Source organism: Monodon monoceros, unplaced genomic scaffold (genome assembly GCF_005190385.1).
Source record: "Monodon monoceros isolate NGI ecotype Baffin Bay Population unplaced genomic scaffold, NGI_Narwhal_1 Super_Scaffold_22, whole genome shotgun sequence".
Taxonomy (NCBI): Eukaryota; Metazoa; Chordata; class Mammalia; order Artiodactyla; family Monodontidae; genus Monodon; species Monodon monoceros.
This window is the reverse complement of record NW_021703779.1, coordinates 9,431,191-9,448,184: the sequence shown is the minus strand read 5'-3', so window position 1 is coordinate 9,448,184 and position 16,994 is coordinate 9,431,191. Positions and strand designations below refer to the sequence as shown.

Sequence of the window (16,994 nt, the reverse complement as noted above, 5' to 3'; positions counted from 1 at the left end):
AGATGTGGTACATACATACAATGGAATATTACTCGGCCATAAAAAAGAATGAAATAATGCCATGTGCAGCAACATGGATGGACCTAGAGACGATCGTACTGAGTGAAGTACGTCATGGAAAGGCAAATGTCATATGATATCACTTATATGTGGAATCTAAAAAATGACACAAATGAACTTATTTACAAAACAGAAACAGACCCACAGACGTAGAAAACAAACTTATGGTTACCAATGGGGAAAGGGGAGGGAGGGATAAATTACGAGTTTGGGATTAACACATACATACTATTATATATAAATAGATAAGCAACAAGGACCTACTATATAGCACAGGGAACTATATTCAATATCTTGTAATAACCTATAATGGAAAAGAATCTGAAAAATGTATACATATGTATAACTGATTCACTTTGCTGTACACCTGAAACTAACACGATATTGTAAATCAACTCTACTCCAATTAAAAAAAACACTACTCAGAAAAGACAAGTTTTATTTGCCCAAACTTGTCTTCACATCAGACAGACGTGGTGCAGTTTTACACTGTATCCCGATTACTTGCTGCATCTCTTCATCACACCTTGGATGGGAAGTACTAATTTCTGTCTCCCTGGTACCTGGGTGGGTGTCTAACGCCTGCACCATGCTCCACGAAAGCCTTGCGTTGGATTAAATTCTGCAGTACTGTTAATGAGCCAGACCAACGTGGTGGGTATGGGGGCGAGCCGGAGAAGGCAAGGCAAGAGGCGAGAAGACGCACAACCATCAAGAACAGGGTAGCCTCAGCAAGGAAAAGAGAAGCCCAGATAACCACGCAGATTCCCTCCATCTTTTTTATGCCGTTCATCCCCAGTGAGCCTGCTTCTCATCACCCCACCTCCATCTCCTGCCTGGTCCAAGACGCTGGATATCTGTCCCTGGACAACTCCAACATCCAGGACCTGCCACCAATCCCTCCTGCATCACTGTTGTCCACACAGCAGTCAGACTGATCCTGTTTGTACCCAGGTCAGGTTTCGCAACTGACCTTCCCCCGAGAAGCAGAGCCTGGGTTGAGGGCTGAACGCAGGGAGCTCCAGTAGTGGGATGGGGAGGTCACGCAAGGAAGGAAAGCAGCCAAGGAGGGGGGAATTATCAGGCCAGCCACACCCAGGTGACTGGAGCGTAATATCATGGTGATGCTCTGAGAAGCACCTTAAAACACTTCCCTCGGGTGATCCGGGCTGAGAGGTGTGTGAGTTTGGGTATTTATACCCCGTGCTCAGTAGTTACCAGCAGGGCTATGTGCCTTTCGCAGATTTGCAGCTTGTCTCTCCCATGGGCCCCCTGTGTTCCAGCAAGCAGGGTAGGTATCCAACAAGAGTCAGGGCTTGCACTGGAAGACAGGTCGCTGTTCATGGAAAAGGCAAGGAATTCCCAGCAGTTGTGGGTAGACCACCACCACCATCGGCTCCATCCGAGAAAAACCTCCAGTGGCTCCCATCTCACTCATGATAAACTCCAAAATCCAAGTAAGGTAACAAGACCTGCCCCGTCCCTCTGGCCTCAGCCTCCTGCACACACACTGCTCGAGCTGCATCCCTCCGCGCTGGACCATCGCTGTTCTACCGTCCACACAGTCTGCTCCTGGCTGGGGCACAGCTGTCCTTTCCCTTCCTCACCTCAGCCAGGTCTCTGGACAAATGTCACCCCGCATAGAAACCCCCTCTGGCCACAATGCTGCAAGGGCCCGTCTGGTCAGTCTGTCCTTCCCCGCTGGGCCTCACAACACTCAACGACCATGTTGTAAAAAAACACACCGTGCGTTTCATCTACTTGCATCTCTGCTCACTGTCTGCTTCTCCCCCACGGGATGGACATTAAACAGGGACTTGACCTGGCTTGTTCACTGGAGCCAGAACGGTGGCCAGCACACAGAACCCCTTGACAGATAAATACTTGTTGAAATACTACATGAAAGAGGGTAAACCATGGAAGGAGGAAGAGAAGGTCTGTGGGACCTCAGGACTTATGAGGTTGATTCTGCCATGCACCGTCTTTGATTTGGAGGCAGGTGGGTTTACACCCTTTGTTCCTGGAACCGTGGTCACCAGAAGAGGATTTTGGGGTCTTTCAGGTAAACAGGAGAAGCTCTGCCTCTGATCAGTGGAGGGACCTTGATTACTTAATCTCTCTAAAGTTCCTTAACCTGTTAAATGGGAGATACATCATCCCTTTGTCATCAGAGCACTGTAAGCATTTACTGGAGCCACTGGTACTCAGTGGGCGTGTAATCCACACTGGTTTTTCACTCTGTTATCACCCTCCGTTAGCTGCTCATCTCTGCGACTTAGGAGGGGCTGGGGGAGTAGTTTTCTCATGTTGCTTTTTGCCAACTACAGATTGGCCCTTGCCGTCACCTCTACAAGGATTAAATCAAGAGCCACTGCAGCTGCTGACCTTCAACGCCCTCTGAAAGGAGCTCAGGGTGGAGACCAGGAATGAGGAACTCTGTGCTCTGGGAAAAACTGGCGGGACAGGTCTTCAGATAGAGATTTTCAGGAGACGGTTTTATGAGCCCAATGCTTGCACCTCCTCGTAACCACAAAAGCACTAAAATCCTTCCTGGTGACTTCTGTTCCGTATGGCTAGCAGTAACCTGCACGAGACTAGCAGAAACCTTCTGCAAAAGTATGTGCTTGATTGCATGCACTCCCCCTTCACCGAAATCCCACATGTATACTGACCTCCCCCCTCCCCTGCTACCTCTTTGGAGCAGTTTCTCAGAGCTGTCTGAAATGCTGTCTCCCAGGCTATAGTCCTCATTTTGCCCCAAATAAAACTTAACTCACACGTTGTGCTTTTTTTTTTTTCCCCAAGTCGACACTTTCTAAGAGGAATGTTGGCGATTGGGGGTGGAGCGCACAAAGCAAGCAGGGTTTGTGCCCGCTGCAGGGGATGACGGCTTCTCTCCTTGCTTTGTGTGCTGAATATCACGCAGCCAACGTCTGGGCGTGGGTCCAGCCGGACCCAGTCAAGGACCCCTCCCTTTCCTTAGCTTCTTAGTGCTTAACACATAAGGCGTCGGGCAGCTCTGGAGCCATCAGAAATCACAGCACAGTTTCCCACCAACTGTGAGGGCCCGGCGTGGCTTTCATGAGTGGCGGCTTGCAAACCACACAAGAAACTCTTCCAAAGTTAACCTGTCCGAACACACCCCCAAGCCTCCTGCTGGAAGTACTTCCCAGTAAACACGGAGAAATCTGTATCCTGACTTTTCTCCTATTTCTCATCACAAGCTTTTTTTTCTTTTTTGCGGTACGCGGGCCTCTCACTGTTCTGGCCTCTCCCGTTGCGGAGCACAGGCTCCGGACGCGCAGGCTCAGCGGCCATGGCTCACGGGCCCAGCCGCTCCGCGGCATGTGGGATCTTCCTGGACCGGGGCACGAACCCGCGTCCCCTGCATCAGCCGGCGGACTCTCAACCACTGCGCCACCAGGGAAGCCCTTTCCTTATTCTTAATGTCTGAGCTGTGGCACTTTTCCAGGGTTGGAATTACCCGTGAGGGATAATTTCGTGTTTCAGCTTGACTAGTCATGGGGCATCCGGATATCTGGTTAAACATCATTCTGGGTGTGTGATACCAAAAGGCGCATTTCTCCCATCCCAGGGGTCAATGGGCAGGGCTCCAGGGTAAAGAAAAAGACATTACATTGGAAATGGTTCCAAATGCAAGAATCTGCCCCTTTTGGGGACATGTGATAATTAATCACCGTCCTCTTAATGTCCTGCTTTCGCTACATTGGAACGAAAAGGAATAAGCTTTCTGACCTCACCTGTCTGGGGAAAGTTGTGTATGATAAATATTTCAAAGTACACTGAGACAGGTTGTCCAATGAGTAGATGTAAAACATACTTCTACTAAAGGTACTTTGTTATGCTTTTAATAACGTATAACAGACAAAGTATATTAGTGCGTGTGTGTATGTCTGTATAAGTCTGTGTGTGTGTGTGGTAAAGGCACTGGATGTTTATATACGTATGTGTGTGTTATACACACAGAAACGCACCTACAACTAACGATTCCACACGTCATGTCAGTGCATAAATCCAAGCCCAGTAGTCACTGAGATGTTCTTGGCATTAAAAGGTCTCAGACACGGTCATGTTACCGAATGTATCATGGAGCTGCTATGGACTTTTGTTTTTCCATCTGAAAATGGAGGTCCCCAAAGTCCCTTCACGGTCAGACCACCTGTCATCCTGGTGGAAACCAGAGAGGGGATCTAAGTCATAAGCGACCTGTATCAGGAAGATGCAAACTCCCTCAGGAGCCGGCCCTGCAGGACTCATAGCACCGGGTAGAGCAAACGAGACCAGGCTCACCTTGTAGAGAGCACACAGGGGAGGGGGTGGGAGGTCTGCGACCCAGCTGCTTGCAAACACCGGGTACTGAATTGTGATGCAGACGGGTCTCCCACGAGGTTACAAAACGAGCTCAACTCCCACGGATGCTGTAACATCCTCCGGCTGCTAAGCTCCCCGGGGCTCCCTGGCTGCGGTCACTGTGGTCAGGAGAGCTGTCCAGGGGTGAAGGAAGAACTGCAAAGCTGCACTGAGAGCCCATCTGGATGAGAGCCCACTCCTAATGAGGAACGGCTTTCTCGTGGGCTCTCCCTGCCTCTCGAGAAGGAGAGGAATGCATTTGGTGGCATCGGTTTAACCATTTTCTCAATGGCTTGTCACAATCCTTGGAGTCAAACATCTCTTTCATAGCAAACATAAACTGTAGACTTTTCTCCTGGACACATGTGTGCCATCCGTAATCTTGAAGGTGCGTGTCTTTGGAGGTGATTTCTTGCCCCATTTCTCCCCGGACGTGATGGCCCTCAGCGGTGGAGAATTCTTTGAAGACAGGAAGCATGCCTCCTTTTGTGTAGTTTTGGGTTTTTATTTTTATTGTTTAGAAAGTGTGTTTTAATTCCTTATCTCTCCTAAGCAGGGCCAAGCACCGAAGATGCAGGGGTGAGACTGTGCCTGGTACCAGCTGTGCGAGCTTGGGCAGGTCACTCCGCCTCTCAGAGGCCGGGACGGGTCATACAAAGGCACGGCGAGGGCCCACTGAGCTCAGCCGGTGAGAACTCCTATGGCTGCACCCGACCCCCGGCACAGCTTACACGCGGGACTGTTGTTAGTGATGGCGGTGTGGAGACCACTGCACGACCACAATGAGTACCGCGACTAGTGCTAGTGTAACTGCTACTCCAACTATCGCATTTACTACTACAACTGCAGCATTTATCACTACGACAACTACTACTACCGCTACTGCTGCTACGGTTGTTGACTACGGCTACAATGACTGCAGCAACCAAGACTGGCGTAACTACTACCACAACCATGAGGTTTACTACTACAACCGTACTATTTACTGCTACAAACGCTTCTACCACTACAATGACTACAGCAATCTGCACAACTGCTACGACTGTTGTTCTTACAAGTGCAGCAATTCCAGTGACTACAACGATGACTGCCACCACTGTAGCTGCTACTATCACAGCTGCTATCATTTTTGCTACTGCTACACCCACTGCTGTTACAGTCAGTACTGCTACAGCTCTTGCCGTCACAGCTCTTCTTAGTACAACTACAACAGTTGCTCCTGCTATAAAAGGTACCCCTCCTACAACCGCCACTACAACTGTTACATTTACTGCCACAGTTACAACAATTACTACAACTACTATGATTACAAATTATTACCAGTGCTGTAACTATTACAGCAATTAGTACTGGTATAACGTCTACTACAACTCTTCGGGTTACTGTCACAACCGGAACACTTACTACTACTACAACTGCTACTACCACTGCCGCTACAATCGTGACTACTGCAACAGTGACTACAGCAATTGGCGCTACTACAACTGCTACTGTTATTACAAGCACAGCAATTCTGACGACGACTACTGGTACATTATCGCTATGGCTACAGCTACTGCTGTGACAGCAAATGGTACTACTAGGACTACTACAGCTGCTACTGTTACTATCACAACTACTACAGCTATTGCTACAGCTACAGTGACTGCTACAACTATTAGTATCACAACTCCTATTACGACCACAACTACAACAGTTGCTCGTGCTACAAAAACTACTATTATTACAACCACTGCCACGATTATTACCACTGCTCCAACGACAGTGATTGCACTTAGTGCTACTACAACCGTCACTACAGCTGTTATGTCTGTGACTACAATTCTAACAATCACAGTACTACTGCTGTTACAAACACTACTTTAATTATTACTGGTGCGACAATGACAATGATTGCAACAATCAGTGGTACTACAATTACTACTACAACTATTACATTTACTACTACAATTATAACAATTACCAGTACCAGTGTTCCTACTATTACAATCGTTACTGCGGCTACAACTACAATTACTACAACATCTAGTTCTAGGACAATGATTACGACTAGACCGAGTGCTATTACTACTGCTAAACTGCTTCTGTAATTGTTTCTCCTCCTCTTCCTACAACTATAGGTACTACTTCAAATACGACTACAACTATTTTTACAAGTATCGCAACTACAACTTCTGTAACAACTATCAATACTGCTATAACTAGCATTGCTACCACAATGACTACAATGATTGCTCCTACAACAATTACTGCCCCTATTGTTACTACTGCTACTACAATTTGCTACTACAACTACTGCCACTCTTGTTACTACTGCTAGGATAACAACTACTACAAGTTTTGTTACTATTAATGCAACAACTATTGCCACTATTGTTACTACTGCTACTATGACTGCTACTCCTACTCCAATCATTGCTACAACAACAACTACTACTGCTATTATTACTATTACTGTTAAAGAAAAACCAGAGCAGGACAGAAAAAATGGTAAAAACAGACTTGATTCAGGACTCCTGCAATAGAGCAAAGAGAGCTCAGTATAGAGCCAGACTCAACTGCAAAGGCAGCACGGGCAAGTGGGGGTTTACAGCCACGGAGCAGATGAGGGTCAGTGGATGGAAAACTACTAACAGGAAAATTAGGGGTGAGGGGATTCTGGGTAAACTGACCCCACAGGATTCCTGCTGAAGGCAGGGAAAGGTGACCAGACGTCACCTGGGGGGTGGGGCGTGCAGGATGAGGCACCTGACCAGACATGGAGATGACCAGATATGAAGGGGGTGGGTTCTGGTTAAACCGACTAAGCATGGCTCTTGCTAAAATTGGACAATGCAGAAATGTACACAGAAGTCCAGAAATCAGACCTCACTGAAGAATTTAGGGGAGCCTGGTAGAGTCTGGTTGAGGAGACAATTTTTGTCAACACAACGACTACTAACATAGCTTCTGCCATTAAGAGGAGCTCCTACTGCTTCTCGGTGGAAGACCCTCAAGTCAGATACCAGGGAGGTGAGAACCTCGGCTGCTACACAGCCTTCTGTGACCCCTTCCCTGGGCACTTCCCAGCAGAACCCAGATGACTCTCCACCAGGGGTTCTGGGTATTTCTTCCCTAGAAGGAATTTCTGCCCTCCATCTCTCAAATTCTAGACCTTAGGGGTTTTCCAATAGATGGTGACCACGTTTGGAAATTAACCATTGGCCCCAACACTTAGATACAAGTCATTTCCTTTTCCTGCGCCTGATACTGTCTGAATTAGCATCCAGACTCTTCCACGTTTACAAACTGTGTGACCTTGACGCTGACTCAAGCGTTGTGCCTCAGTTTTCTCATTTATAAACATCGGCCAGAAGGCTGTCTTCCTTCAAGGGCCATAGTGAAGATGCAGCAAGTTAAGACATGCCCTGTGCCCTGAGCAGGGCTTAAATCCTAGATATCGTGGTCGAGTATTTGACTGTGTTCTGTTCTCATTTTGTGCCTGACTCTCACATATAATTCATGTGCAGCAAAGACTCCACGGACTGGCTGAATTGCTCTTGACCCAGCTATGACTCAGACCCAAATGGGCCTCAGGTGGCCCTGCCGTATGGTACCCTCCCCTCCTGGTTCTGAGTCCCAGTTGGACCCGAGAAAGTATGTCACAGGGAAATTCTAAGTTGAATCTCTGTCTCGGAAGACCCACTGCAGGGGACGGTCACCATGATGAATATGGCAGGGGATTACCTACCTCATCCCCTCAACGCCTGTAGGTCAAGGTCAGTGTTAAGCCTCATATTTTCTACTAAGCAGCCCATGGATACACACACCGTTTACTGACACGCACAAGGGCACTCACCAGGGACTGAGTCAACGATTCTACACATGGCACGGGAGTTCGTCTCTGTGGATTTGGACCATCCCACTTCCATTTTCTGCGTATTCAATAGGGTCTTCCATAGAGTCGAGCGACTCTCCTGAGTTTCTGAAATGATGAAAAGGAAAAAAACATTTCAGCAGATTCATGGATGCCTGGTTCTTAAAATATCCCGTCTTAGATAGATCTCCTTCCCATACAATGGCAACTTTTTCTTTGTAGCACATACCAGTGGAGGATTTTAGCCAGTACTTTAATTCTCAGAAAGGTTTTCAATTCCAAATTTTCATGTGGGAAGACTTGTCCCCCTCTTTAAGGAGCACTAATCTACAGAAGAAAGGATCAAACACATGACAATCAGCTCATGTTGATTCTGTCCCTCAGAGGAGACTATGCAAATTATTTAGTCATCGTCAGAAAATCCTATTAAAGATGTTTTATCCCTGTTCCACGGCTTGATAGATTTGAAGACAAGGATGACTTGGCTGTGACCTGATTTTTGAAAAACTTTTGAAAACCATCATCTGTCTTGCTTTCTGGTGTTTGATGTCTTTTTGAAGAGTGTGGGTCAAGAGCCACCCCCTCTTACACTTTCTAACTGCTCTGGAGGCAAATAATTCGCCTAACACAAAAAATGTTCGATTTAGGGGATAAATCTATTCGGCTGCAGGATTCATTCATTTACTTAGAAAGTGGTTTCCCCTCCACCACCTGAGTCTGCAGCACTGCACGGTTACCGAGTAGAATATAGTTAATTGTATTAACAGTATTGACAATTAACACTACTTTGGGAGCAATAGATAATTCTATAATGGTTTCACTGTGGAATTTTTTTTTTTTTTTTTTTTTTTTGCGGTACGTGGGCCTCTCACCGTTGTGGCCTCTCCCGTTGCGGAGCACAGGCTCCGGACGCAGGCTCAGTGGCCATGGCTCACGGGCCCAGCCGCTCCGCGGCATGTGGGATCTTCCCGGACCGGGGCACGAACCGCGTCCCCCGCATCGGCAGGCGGACTCTCAACCACTGCGCCACCAGGGAAGCCCTGGAATTTTTAATAATGACATTTTTCCCCTCATCAGTGCTTGGAGGTCCAATAACATTGTGTCATTTCTTGTGGCTGAGATGAAATGAAGCCAAACCAGTACTGGCTCTTCTGTTATTTTTATCTTTCCATGAGCACTTGTAGAGTATTCTTTATCCTGTTTGACAATGCTACCAGAACATGTCTAGAATTGGTTTTCTTTCAAATTTTCACTGAGAAGTCAGTATGTAGTCATTTTTCTATTTCTTTGGCTTAAAACATTTACCTTCTATCCTTTCTATAATTAGTGCTTCTGGTCCGTCTATCCCATATTCCTTTGTAGGAAATCCTTTTTCACAGATTGGCTTTGGCGATTCTTCTTAATGTCTCAAAATTGATCTTTTTATTTTATCTTTTTTCCCCTGAAGCATTTTAAACTTTCCTCTGCATGCTGGGAAGATTTTTTTCCTCGTCAGTTTTCTACTTCACCCAAATTTAATTTCTCACAGTGCAAAGTGCCTGCATCAGTGCTTTAAACTCAGCAATCATGTTTTTCTGTTGCATGCAGACCATTTTACCTCAGTTTATTTCTTAGGATCAAATACTCCAGTTTCCTCTGAATCTCATAAATCTTTTGAATCTCTTTTTTTTTTTTTTTTCCAGAACGCGGGCCTCTCACTGCTGCGGCCTCTCCCGCTGCGGAGCACAGGCTCCGGACGTGCAGGCTCAGTGGCCATGGCTCACGGGCCCAGCCGCTCGGCGGCATGTGGGATCTTCCCGGACCGGGGCACGAACCCACGTCCCCTGCATCGGCAGGCGGACCCTCAACCACTGCGCCACCAGGGAAGCCCTGAATCTCATTTTCTTTACTAAAAATCTTTTCTTTTTTTTATTGAAGTATAGTTGATTTACAATGTTGGGTTTCAGGTGTACAGCAAAGTGATTCAGTTATACATACATATTTATTCTTTTTCAGAATCTTTTCCCCTATAGGTTATTACAAGACATTGAATATAATTCCCTGTGCTATACAGTAGGCCCTTGTTTATTTTATATATAGTAGTGTGTAGCTAATCTCAAACTACTAATTTATCCCTCCCCCACTTTTTCCTTCTTTTTCAATTACTCTGGTTTGTATTTTAGTTGGTTTTATACATAGCAATATGTCCAGCTAAACTCCTGTGATTCTGGTATAGGAGTGCCACCAGCTCCTGTTTTTTTTTTTTGTTTTTTTTTTTTTTGTGGTACACGGGCCTCTTACCTTTGCGGTCTCTCCCGTTGCGGAGCACAGGCTCCGGATGCGCAGGCCCAGCAGCCATGGCTCACGGGCCCAGCCACTCCGTGGCATGTGGGATCCTCCCGGACCAGGGCACGAACCCGTGTCCCCTGCGTCGGCAGGCGGACTCTCAACCACTGTGCCACCAGGGAAGCCCCAGCTCCTGTTTTTTTTAGACATGACATTGATTTCTCCCTCTCTGAACCCCTATTAGTCATTTTAATTGGAGTTTGGACATGTAGGAGTAAGTCAGTCTTGATAAGATTCTGCTCTGTGGGTCAGCCTTGAGGGATGGAGAGCTCCTCAGGGGAGGAGAAGGTGCAAGACATCCTGGGAGGAGGAGATTCTGCTTGTAGGGATGGGAGGCAGGTGAGAACGGTCATCCCCTCTCTCATCCACCTATAACACATTTCGCTTCTTTGTGAGGTAGGTCCTGGGAGGTGTGGACAGCCTCCCATTGGAAACTCTCCCTGCTCCCAGGGAACATCCATTGTACTAGGAGGGATACACGGTGACCAGAAAAAAGAAATGAAGAACTAAAGAATCTGATATGGGGACTACCCCAGTGGCGCCGTGGTTAAGAATCCACCTGCCAATGCAGGGGACACGGGTTCGAGCCCTGGTCCAAGAAGATCCCATACGCCACGGAGAAACTAAGCCCGTGTGCCACAACTACTGAGCCTCTGCTCTAGAGCCCGCGAGCTACAACTACTGAGCCCACGTGCCACAACTACTGAAGCCTGCATGCCTAGAGCCTGTGCTCCGCAACAAGAGAAGCCACCGCAATGAGAAGCCCATGCACCGCAACGAAGAAACGAAGAGTAGCCCCCTCTCGACACAACTAGAGAAAGCCCATGCACAGCAACAAAGACCCAATGCAACCTAAATAAATAAATAAAATAAAATTTAAAAAATTAAAAAATAAAGAATCTGATATGTGTCTTGAGGAAGTAAACAGATGGTGGGAGAGGTCCCTGTGAATGGAAAAATCAAAGCAAGTCTCTCTGAGGGGGTGACATTCATCTTGAAGCCCAAGAAAGAATGAACACCCAGGAAAGGAGCATAGGAGGCCATTAAGGACCAGTGGGTTAAAGAACAGAAAGAAGCTTGGTGCACCTGAAATGAGTAGGGCAGGTGAGAGAGTGGGCTGAGATGGAGAGACGAGGCCCCAGAAGATCACGCCAGGTCTTGTAGGATCCGGTGGGGAGATGGAGAGTTTAGAGTCTGTGTCATGGAGGTGAGGCTGTGCAGTTGGAGGTGAGGCTGTGCAGCTGGAGACGCAGCTGCCTGGAGTATGAGTTGGAGAATGGTGACAAAAGGTAGGATGCTTAGGGGACTAAGGCTGTGGTCCAGGTTCATGATGTGTCTGGGTCTGGGCTGGTGGCTGCCATGATGGGGATAATTGGACATGTCTGTCATGGATAGAATTAGCAAAGCCTAAAAATGTATTAAATATGGGGAAGGAGGAAGAATCAAGCTTCCCTTTTGGTTTGAGCAACTGAACGATGCTATTTACAAGGATGAGTTGTATGGACTAAATTGTGTCCCTCACCCAAAATTCCTCTGTTGAAGCCCTGCCCCCCAGCGGGATGGTGTTAGGAGGTGGGTGTTTGGGAGGTGATTAGAGGTAGATGAGATCTTGAGGGTGGAGCCCCCATGGTGGGATTACTGACCTTATAAGAAGAGAAAGAGACCAGATCTCTCTCTCCACCATGTGAGGACACAGCAAGAAGGATGCCATGTGTAAGCCAGGAAGAGAGCCTCGCCAGGAACTGAATCTGCCCACACCATGATCTTGGACATCTAGCTTCCAGAACTGTGAGAAAATAAATTCCTTTTGTTTAAGCTACCCACCCTCTGGCATCTTGTTATGGCATCTTGAGCTAAGACATTGAGGTGTGGTGGGCTTTTGTTGGTTTTGCCTTATCCAAAGGCAGTGCAGCTGCCTTTCTTTTGGTGAGTGACCCTATTTCTCTCTGTGAAGGGTTCTTCCACCATTAATGATATTAGTCATGGAAGATTTATAGTTGATGACTCAAGTCTTCTGAGCATCTTTTGGTCAGAAAATGGGATTGGGACCATCCGTCCCACTTAAGTTTGTCTAAATCTATTAAAATAATCACACTGATGTGTTGGTGACCATTGGTGCCTGACGTTTCTCTTATATCCAGAAAACAGGAAGGGACAAGGGCCAATCACAGATGTGATCAGACAGGGAGATGATTTGTCACCAGGAGACCCCACCAGATGGGAAGATGGGAGACTGGTTGAAGGTATCTATTTGTCATCTGGGTTCATCTTGGGAGCCACCTGCGTCTGAAGAATTGTCATATTTGACTGTCAAAGAGTCAACTACCAGGATCCACCTGGGAGGTCATCATCCCTTACCCAAAAGAGTGATGCTTGCTTTGTGGACAGAATGTGTTGTAAAATTTCCCCAATATTCCTCTACTGTGAAATATTCCTGCCCCGAGACAGACTAATGATCTCAGTGGGGCTTAACCCTGAATCATTTTCTCCAGCCCTGTGAGATCGAGACACTACACTGTGCAGGTGAAATAATTATCCTTCCGCACTCACATGCCATCTTGTTATGTCGACTACGCACGCTCATACGTGCTGCATGATTCAGGGAGATCCACATGATGAGCATATTAGATGTTTCACCTACTGGCTATTGGGCTGAAATCCCCCTGAGTGGAGTAGATCATACTTGATATTTTAACTAGTTGTTAAGGTCTGTATTTTCACTGGAAGGTAGAGCTTCTCTTCCAACTTCGTTCTTGTGGGCAGAATTCGCCTTCTTTTTAGATGTGGTACATATATACAATGGAATATTACTCAGCCATAAAAAGAATGAAATAATGCCACTGGCAGCAACATGGATGGACCTAGAGATGATCAGACTAGGTGAAGTAAGCGAGACAAATACCATATCATATTGCTTCTATGTGGAATCCTAACAAAAAAAATGATAGAAATGAACTTATGTACAAAACAGAAATAAACCCAGAGACATGGAAAACAAACTTATGGTTACCAAAGGGGAATGGGTGGGGGAGGGATAAATTAGGAGTTTGGGATTAACAGATACACACTACTGTATATAAAATAACCAACAAGAACCTACTGTAGAGCACAGGCAACTCCACTTAATATTCTGTAATAACCCACATGGGAAAAAGAATCTGAAAAAGAATAGATACATATATATGTTTACCTGCATCGCTTTGCTGTACACCTGAAACTAATACAACGTTGTAAATCAACTGTACTTCAATTAAGAAAATAAGAACAACAACAAACAATTAAAAAAAAAGAATTCCTCTACTTTTAAAGTGCTTCTCTGATTAGGTCAGGCCCACCCAGGATAATCTCCTTCTGATGAACTCAAGTTAACCCACAGCTACACTGTCACAGGAGTGACACCTATCGTGCTCACAAGTCCTGCCCACACTCCAGGGGAGGAGACTACACAGGGTGTGTGCACTAGGGAACAGGAGTCTTGAGGCCACCTGGGAATCCTGCTTACCACTGCTCCTTCCCACCCAGCCTGTGCCTCTGGGGTCCCGGCGTGTCTCCCCGTGAACACACCTGAGATCTGACAGGTGCCTCAGCAGATTTCTGGGGCACGTCCAGATCTACTCACGGAGACACCCTCCCTGGTCTACAAAGGGGTTCCATGAGCTCAACGCAGAGGCAAGGGTGCACAAAGCAATCGCATTTTCATGAAATTGGATTTCTCTACTCTTTAAAAGGCACGTGTAAGTCTTTTTTTTCTTCCCCCAGGAGTAGGAGTTCTCAAAATACCCTTTACAACACAAGTTTGTGTTAAGTTTAAACAAGCACACCCACTCCATCTCCCCCTCCCCCCATCTGGGCTCAAGAATTCTTCCTCTTCCTCTGGAGCCCTGATCATCTACCCAGTCTGGCCCCTTTCCCCACAACACACTCTTCGCATTATGAGGCCCTTTATCCTCAATGCTCCTGAGATGAAAAAGTGACAATCAATTCATCTGGCCAGTTGAGGCATGGGCATCTTTATCTACCCATCACAGCTTTGCAAACTCTATGTGGCTGAGCGTAAGGTGGCCTTGCTGCCTTCGGGCAGCCTCACAGAAGCTGAGATAGAGCATGGGGTGAATTCAAGCCTACCTCTTCTAGGAGAGATTGAGCTTCCACCTTCCACGGACTAACCAGTAAATTCCAAAGAGACTTGTGTGGTTTTATTGGGCTTCCCTGATTATCTCACACCAGTCAGAATAGCCGGCATCAAAAATTCTACAAACAATACAAGCTGGAGAGGGTGTGGAGAAAAGGGGACCCTCCTACACTGTTGGTGTGGATGTAAATTGGTGCAGCCACTATGGAGAACAGTATGGAGGTTCCTTAAAAAACTAAAAATAGGGCTACCATATGATCCAGCAATCCCACTCCTGCACATATATCCAGAGAAAACCATAATTCTAAAGGATGCATCCACTCCTATGTTCATAGCAGCACTATTCACAATATCCAAGACATGGAAGCAACCTAAGTGTCCAAGGACAGAGGAATGGATAAAGAAGATGTGGTATATGCATGCCATGGAGTATTACTCAGCCATCAAAAAGAAAGAAATAAAGCCACTTCCAGCAACATGCATGGACCCAGAGATGATAATACTAAGAGAAGTAAGTCAGAGACAAAGATCATATGATATCACTTATATGTGGAATCTAATAAAAATGATACAAATGAACTTATTTAGAAAGCAGAAACAGATTCACGGAACTCGAAATCAAACTTATGGTTACCAAAGGGAAATCAGGGGGCAGGGGAGGGATAAATTAGGAGTTTGGGACTGACATATACACACTACTATATATGAAATAGATAACAAGGACCTACTGTAGAGCAAAGGGAACTCTCTCAATATTCTGTAATAACTTATATGGGAAAGAAATCTGAAAAAGAATGGATATATATAAGTAAAACTGATTCACTTTGCTGTACACCTGAAACTAACACACCACTGTAAATCAACTTTACTCCAATATAAAATTTTAAAAAAAAACCTCTGGATTGGTGAAAAAAAAGTGTCATTTCAGCCATTTAAAAACATATGGTTCAGTGGCATTAAGTACAGTCACACGGTTTTGCAACCATCACCATCACCCATCTCCAGAACTCATCCTTCTTGGAAAACGGAAGGTGTGTCACCATTAAACACTCAAACCTCATGCCCCTCCCCCAGCCCCTACTTTCTGTCACTGTGAATTTGACTCCTCCAAGGACCTCACAGGAGTGGAATCAAACAGTATTTGTCCTTCTGTGTCTGGCTTATTTCACTCAGTATCCTGTCCTCAAGGTTCACCCATGCTGTGGCCTGTGACAGAATGTCCTTCCTTTTTAAAGACTGAATCATATTCCCTTGCACGGATGGACCACAATTTACTTATCCATTCACCCCTCCATGGACGCTTGGGTTGTGTGCACATTTTAGCTGCTGTGAATTCTGCTGCTATGAACATGGGTGTGCAGATCTCTCGTCGTGACTCTACTTTCAATTCTTTCAGGTGTACAGCCAGAATTGGAATTGCTGGATCCTATGGTAATTCTATTGTTAATTTTTGAGGCGCTGCCACACTGTTTCCTGCAGCAGCTGCGCCATTTACATACCCACCAACAGCGCACAGGGACCCCCGTTTCCCTACATCCTTGCCAACACTTGCCATTTTCTATTTTTAAAAAATAGTGGCCATCTTAATGGGTACGCCCAGTTCCTCTTTACGCTCATCTTTTCTTTTTTTTTTTGCGGTACGCGGGCCTCTCACTGTTGTGGCCTCTCCCGTTGCGGAGCACAGGCTCCGGACGCGCAGGCTCAGCGGCCATGGCTCACGGGCCCAGCCGCTCCGCGGCATGTGGGATCTTCCCGGACCGGGGCACGAACCCGTGTCCCCTGCATCGGCAGGCGGACTCTCAACCACTGCGCCACCAGGGAAGCCCAGAAGATTCATTCTTGCTCACGCTCTTCAGAAAGCAGAATAAATCAGAATGCGTTTGAAAATCAAGGGGGTTGATGGTCCTTGGAATTTTCCATTTGGGTGGCAGTTGGTGGCATTCAAGTCCTGTCCCACTCCTAGTTTATGCTGGTCTTTTTCCTGTATTTGTGCTTTTTATTTTTTTTTCTAATTCTACCTAAAAGTTTCTTACAGGCATTAATATTGGGTTGGTGTAGATACAGCAGAGAGCAACGAGTGACCCAGGATGGGATGACCGGAAACTAGAAAACATGACGACGGCTTCCTGCTGGATCCTCCACTATCCCACGACAGGGTAACATATGTCAACCCACAGCTGAGATATGCTGAATGGAGGCACATTTGGAATTATCACAGGAAAACACAGTTCATGACAGGTGGAGGTTTTT

At 46.3% G+C, this 16,994-nt stretch overlaps 1 long non-coding RNA gene across 1 annotated transcript in view; it reads right to left on the bottom strand.

Moving 5' to 3' along the window:
- Positions 1 to 16,994, bottom strand: part of LOC114905983 — a 141,882-nt gene that overhangs the window by 31,707 nt on the left and 93,181 nt on the right. Inside the window, exon 3 of the long non-coding RNA XR_003796346.1 lies at positions 8,270 to 8,395. This is a non-coding gene — a long non-coding RNA (uncharacterized LOC114905983). The remainder of the gene's footprint in view (positions 1 to 8,269; positions 8,396 to 16,994) is intronic.